The sequence below is a fragment of the Zootoca vivipara genome, chromosome 6 (genome assembly GCF_963506605.1).
Source record: "Zootoca vivipara chromosome 6, rZooViv1.1, whole genome shotgun sequence".
Lineage (NCBI taxonomy): Eukaryota > Metazoa > Chordata > Lepidosauria > Squamata > Lacertidae > Zootoca > Zootoca vivipara.
This window is the reverse complement of record NC_083281.1, coordinates 60,219,737-60,225,736: the sequence shown is the minus strand read 5'-3', so window position 1 is coordinate 60,225,736 and position 6,000 is coordinate 60,219,737. Positions and strand designations below refer to the sequence as shown.

General features: G+C 46.2%; 1 protein-coding gene across 5 annotated transcripts in view; it reads left to right on the top strand.

Moving 5' to 3' along the window:
* Nucleotides 1-2,344: 2,344 nt before the first annotated feature.
* Nucleotides 2,345-6,000, top strand: part of ANKRD11 (ankyrin repeat domain containing 11) — a 224,623-nt gene continuing 220,967 nt past the window's right edge. For 2 of the 5 annotated variants that reach the window (XM_060276042.1, XM_035116920.2), the window contains exon 1: nt 2,349-2,763. The gene's annotated coding sequence lies outside the window, so the exon portion shown is untranslated. Of the gene's footprint in view, nt 2,764-6,000 lie in introns of all 5 variants that reach the window. The other 3 variants (XM_060276043.1, XM_060276044.1, XM_035116923.2) reach the window with 3 other exon arrangements.

Sequence of the window (6,000 nt, the reverse complement as noted above, 5' to 3'; positions counted from 1 at the left end):
CCATACATACACACTGCCCAGGCTTGCACCCTGTATAAGTCACTTTGGTGCTGCTAACGCAGTGGGTTGATTTCACCCAGAGGCACACTCCATTGTCTCTTAAGACAGACAGCTGCCAACAACTTTTGAGTAGACATAGCTAACAAGATTGTAAGTCTGCATAGTTTTCACCACAATAAATCTGTTTATCTCAAAGATGCCTCAAGACTTTTATATAGTAATGAATTCCACATGCACTCATCCTTGAACAAGAAAGATCGACCCCCATGAGGATTTAATTTTAACTTATAAGAACCTTTAAATTCTTCCACAGAGTGTAAAATCATGAACTGCTAGATGGCCTTCTTCAATAAAAGGTCTTTGCTGCCTCATGGGAGGCTTAAAATTTTACTCTTTTTATTGTAAGATCTCTGACCCGGAAGAAACACTAATGCTTATTCAGAATAATTATTACTGCCAAATATATTTATGGAGCAAAAAAACAACATCTGCCTATTAAGATGTGGCAATAGAAAAGAGCATATAACTTGCATCTAGGGGTTGGCCAGGTTGGCACCTGCCAAGCCAAGGGCACAGGTCCTGTAGGGGTGCAAAAACCATATCCCCCCACTCAGGCATGGTGTGGCTAGAGCCCACCAGTCCTTCTGCACATTTTGCGGACCATTCCTCCACTGCTATGGGCTGCCAGGCAAGGTGCACAAGCTCCTCTGGGTGCCTTGGTGGAGGAATCCAGTTGCTGGTGTGGGGGGACGAGGGAGCACCAATACAGGGCACAAGGAAGCATAAGTATGCCTCTGCTTGGATACAACATTGTAGAGACTAACAATGTGACTCTTTGGGAATAATGTGTCATTTTTCCTTTGAGAGTTTGTATATATATATATGGCATCTAGAGAGAGAAACATAGCAGGGAAAGCCACAGAAAGCTTAATAGTGAAGTTAAGATATTTCCATTACTCTGGTGTCCCATAGTAGGTCACCTGTGAGGGGAAAAGTGGCCTCATTTCCTCTGCCAGTAGCAATATACAAGCTTGTCACCATTTTATCCTCTTACTTCTCCTTCACACAAAGGAAAGTCCAACTTTATTGTAGCTTTTGGTCCAGTCTATGCATGCTTGCTTAGGAGTAAATTGCATTTGAGTTCAGTGGGGTTTACTGCCACCTAAACATGCACGGAATTGTAACCTTGTTTGTTTCCTTGTTTTAAAAAATGCAGTAAAATGGCTGCATGCAAATTCAATAAAATCAGAGAAGACAGCACAAAACAATACATAGTATAACAATGGATTGTTACCTTTAATTTTAACCTTTAAGATGCTCACAAAAAGCAATTGTTAAGCAGGATTGTATTACTACTAACTGTGTAGAATCTAAACAGTGAGAAGTTAAACTAAAGCTACTCCTAGTGTTTCATCTAACTGATTCTGATTGTTGGCTACTTTTGGTCTTATTTAGCTTGCAACATTGGTAGAGAGCTGTGTCTGTACACTATTGAGCCATTGGAAACTTTTCAGAAATCTAAGCAATAGCAAGGAATAGCTTTTTTTCCTGGCTGCTGCTACAGCATGAACAGGGGGGAAAAAGAGAGTAACTACGGTAGCACGTGCAAGCTTGCCCACACTGCATTTCAGGTTTGAATTAAGCTAATAGAAGCAGTGATAGAGAAATAGCATGTCACTTGCTTGCTTTGACCATAGCTGCCAAGTTTTCCCTTTTTAAAGGGATTTTCCCTTATGCTGAATAGGCTTCCTCGCGAGAAAAGGGAAAACTTGGCAGCTATGGATTGTTTTCGGTACTGTCACAATATCTTTGATTTTGAGGGTTTGGGGAAATGATGAAGCCCATGCAGATTTATTCGCAACACAGCAAAGCAGACGACAGCTATATTTAAATGAGAAGAGAAAAGATGAGAAGAAAGGAAAGGGAGGCCTTGATTAGCTCGGAGAAAAGGCTTTCGCCCGGACTAGGCCCGACTTCTAGCGATTACGGTAGTCCCTGAATGGGTTACCCATAGCAACCGCAGCTCAGAAGAAGTAGGGAGGGGAAGGGGGGAAGGGAAAGAACATTCAAACACGTGACGTCCATCACGCGCTCGTCATCAACGACGCGCTAATCCGTTTGCCCAATCCCAAGATTTGCTTTCCCCCTCCCTTCGGGTCCCTCCTCCTTGCGCCCGCGCGCTCCGAGGAAAAGCAACGTTCCTTTAATCGCGTCGCACGCGCGCTCGCGTCACTCCGGTGTCTACGGCTGCTCCTCCTCCCTTTTCACCCCTCCTCCCCCTTACGTCCCACCCTATATCGTTGCTGTGCCGGCAGCCAATAAGACGGAGTGTCTCATTGGGCCAATGGGGAAGCTCGGCTCTGGTGGCGAGAGCAACAGCGGCGGTGGCCGTGGAGGCTGGGGCTGTGTGTGTGGGAAGGGAGGAAACGGCGCTGGCTGGGCGAGAGAGCGAGCGAGCGAACGAGGCAGGCACCGCGGCGGACGAGGAAGGCACCGCTGGCGAATCGGCGCTCGGTACAGCGAGGAGGCAGCGAGAGCCGCCGGGAAGGCGGGTGGGCCATGGAGCGGGTGGGCCGGAGGAGGCGACGCCGGCACTCGTAAAGGCCCGTTGCCCCCTGGGCGAGCGAGCGAGCGAGCGAGCGAGCGAGGCAGGCGGGCGTCCGGGCGAGAGGCCTCACGCACTCGCCCTCACGGGCCTCGGGCCTCAGCGGCGCACAGGCAAGGAAAAGACGCGGCGGCGGCGCAGGGAACCACGCGCTCTTGGTAAGGAAGGCTCCGCATCTCAGTGAGGGCTCTCGGCGGGGGCGAAGGGCCTGCCCGGCTTGGCGGCGCGAAGTCCACGGAGGCCCTGCGCGGGGTAGAAGCGGGTGTTGAAAAGGTGCCGAATGACGGGGGTGCGGGTGGGGCGAAGGAGTGCTAGGATGGTGCCTGACCCGGGTTTGCGGAGCGACATACGTTGCATGCGTGAGGGGCGCCCTGGAGGGAGCTGCTGCCGCCACCCCAGAGAAACTGATGAGGCCTACGGTGAAAACGAGGGGGAAAGGGTAATATTGGCCACGTGTGTGTATTTGTGTGTGTCTGTTGTAAGAGTATGTGGATGCCGTGGGGCGGGGGGGAAGGTTGGAAGGGTATTTAGTTAAAACGAAGTGATGGGGTTTTGCGGGAGATTAAAAAGAAAAAGAGAGGCCTATCTGTTTATGAGGGTTGTGGGAGGCTGTTGTGGAAAGGGCGTTGAGATTACATTGTAGGGGACGTTGGTGCGTTCCCTTCTATTTTGGTGAGAAGGAACATTTTATTTTATTTTGCATAACCATTTGGTAAAAGTGGTGGCCAAAGAGCATTGGGCTGTGTGGGATTTTAAAGCCCTTCAGTCTCATCCTCTGGTAGATGCACAAGTGTTTCCCCACATTTCTAATTGCCTCTTTGGGGGTGCAGGTTCTAATCTGTATTAATGGTTGTAGGTACAGATCTGTTGCACAGGTTGAGGTAACTACAGGACTGTGTTGTATGTCACAAAAAGTGAAAGGAAGTGGGCAGAATGTGTTGGTGTTCATGAAGAAGCTGATGAGCTGATGTGTGTGAGTGTGTAGGGGTGCTAAAGACAGACAAGGGTTGAGTCTCTAGAGTTTGACTGGGATGTGATGACTATGGGAGATTGGGCACGCAGCAGAAATGTGGAGATGGAGTATATTGCATAGACGCTTTGTAGTTGGAAACCAGCTGCTGAAACAGGGAGGTGTGGAGCGCTGGTGCTGCAGAGGCAGATGGTGCAGGATTGAGTGGGGGTGGGGATAGGGTGAGGTCAGAGTCTGGTAAAACTCACAGCAGAAAGGAGTACAGTAGAAGTTATAGAGTTGGAAGCCCAGGGTACTAGCAAAATGTCTAGGAGGAGGGATGTTATTTGTTGGAATAGATTCAGTGAAGATTACGCTTGCTATGGTAATTTCCTTTTCCCATTTCATCATCTTTCAGTCGGTGTTAGCCCTGTGTATATGTGTAAGGAAGAGCTCTTCTGCCTTTTCTTGTTTCTTTTTCGTAGTTTCTTCTGTGGATTGTCCTCCTTTCTCTTAAAACAAGAAATAAAAAGCAGCTGCATGTCTTCAAACAGAATTTAGGATCCATCTCACTCCTCCTCTCTCTTAAGAAAGAGGATTGATTATGTTTAGAAAGGCAAATCGTCCCCCCACCCTTCTCCAAGAAGCTTGGATGAGCTGAGCCCTCCAATGCCCTCTGCCCTTTTCCCAGAGAAAGCAGCTGTCTTGTGAGGGATGTGTGCGTGTGGATTGAAAATCAGTCTGTTCATTGAGACACAAGGGCTGGTGTGTTCAGATTGGCTCCTGCTCATTAAAGCTGTGGCTCTGTTTTGATATTCAGTTGCAGGAAGGAACTTGTCCCCTCCCCCCCAGTTTGTACACAGATCTCCCTTGTCACCAGGAACCTGGCCTTATAGATTAAGAGTGAGCAGATCAGTCACTGTCTTTTAAAGCCAAATGCATCTTGGGGGATAATTCTAGAAACTGAATGTGGACAAAATAGCTTAAGCAAAGGAGGTAGTAAAATTAGGTAACATAATTTTTGTTTGAACATTTTGTAGTTTGAATTCACAGATGATCAACTGTAATGGACGATGGTAATTTTGCTTCTTAGTTTTTCCAGCTCACAGTATTTGTTATTTTTTCAACATGGCCCTTCCATTATCAGTTCCATTTCCTGGGTAAAATGCCCTCAGAAAACAGAGGTGTTGATTTCAGAATGGATTTTAAGTTTTTGTTGCATACATTACTTCTAGTTAAGAAGGGAGCTTAAATCTGTGATATTTATTTTAATTGACTCCCACAGTTGTAGTGAAAGGGAATTCCCAGAGTAAAATGTCAATATCAGAGACACTTTTAATGGGCAACAGTGGGTATCTGTAGACAGCATGGTGTAGGGAGTTAGAGTGCTGAACTAGGATCTTAGGAGACAGGGTTCAAAATCCCCATTTAGCCATGAAGCTGATAGGGTTATATTGGGCCAGTCATTATCTCTCAGCCCAACTGACCTCATAGAGTTGTTGTGAGGATGAAATGGAGAGGAGGAGAAGTGTGTATGGCACTTTGAGCTCCTTGGAGACAAGGTGGGAAATAAATATAAAAATCAAAACAGTAGTTGAAAAATAAGTGAATTATTTGAACTGAGAAGTTTGTATATTGTATGCTAGATAGAAAAGGAGCCTAAAATGTGTTTTGTTTTGTAGCCAGAAAGTATGCATTTCTCTCTCTCTCTCTCCCCAAGTCTTCTGGAATTGGATTTCCACATACAGATATGCTGTTTAACCTTAGGAATATCACAGAGGTAGAGTTACCTGGTAACAAGGATAGAATCATACAGACAGCCTTCATAGTTCGCACATGGTTTTCTCATGCTTCTCTTTGCCCTTATATAATTAACTGCCTGAGCTGGTTGAACAGGACAAGTTATTGAGGATGTTCTTGAGACTCCTGTCTAACATTAAAGCACCAGTAGCTCTTCAAGACTGGAAGTGTGGATGAGAGTGTTTCATGTGCGGTTGCCATAGATGGGCAGCATAATGGTTCCTGTATGCACAGCTCTGTTCTCATAGCAGAGGCAGATAAATCTGGTCTGCATTTGAAGACACAATTCTTTTTCATCAGAGAGAAGGCTTATGTTAGTAACACACTGCAAGTGATACCATAGCCTGTCCTTCCCCCACACAAATGTGTACAATACAAAATAATGATTTGGTGGCTCACACAGCAAATGTTATTGCCCTCTGCTCAAGTACTATATACAAGGAATTGATAAGGCTAGCCTGTGCACATCTAGGCCTTCTCCCAAGATTGAACTGGGTAATAAATTTTACATCAGTTTGGGCAAGGCAAGGACAATGTGCTACTTAACTGTTTCGGGCCAGGAGAGAAGAAATTGTCTTAGTAGGAAAGCTTTAGAAGAGCTGCAACTCTGTCCCCATGGTATTTTGCATATATCTGGTTGCATGAA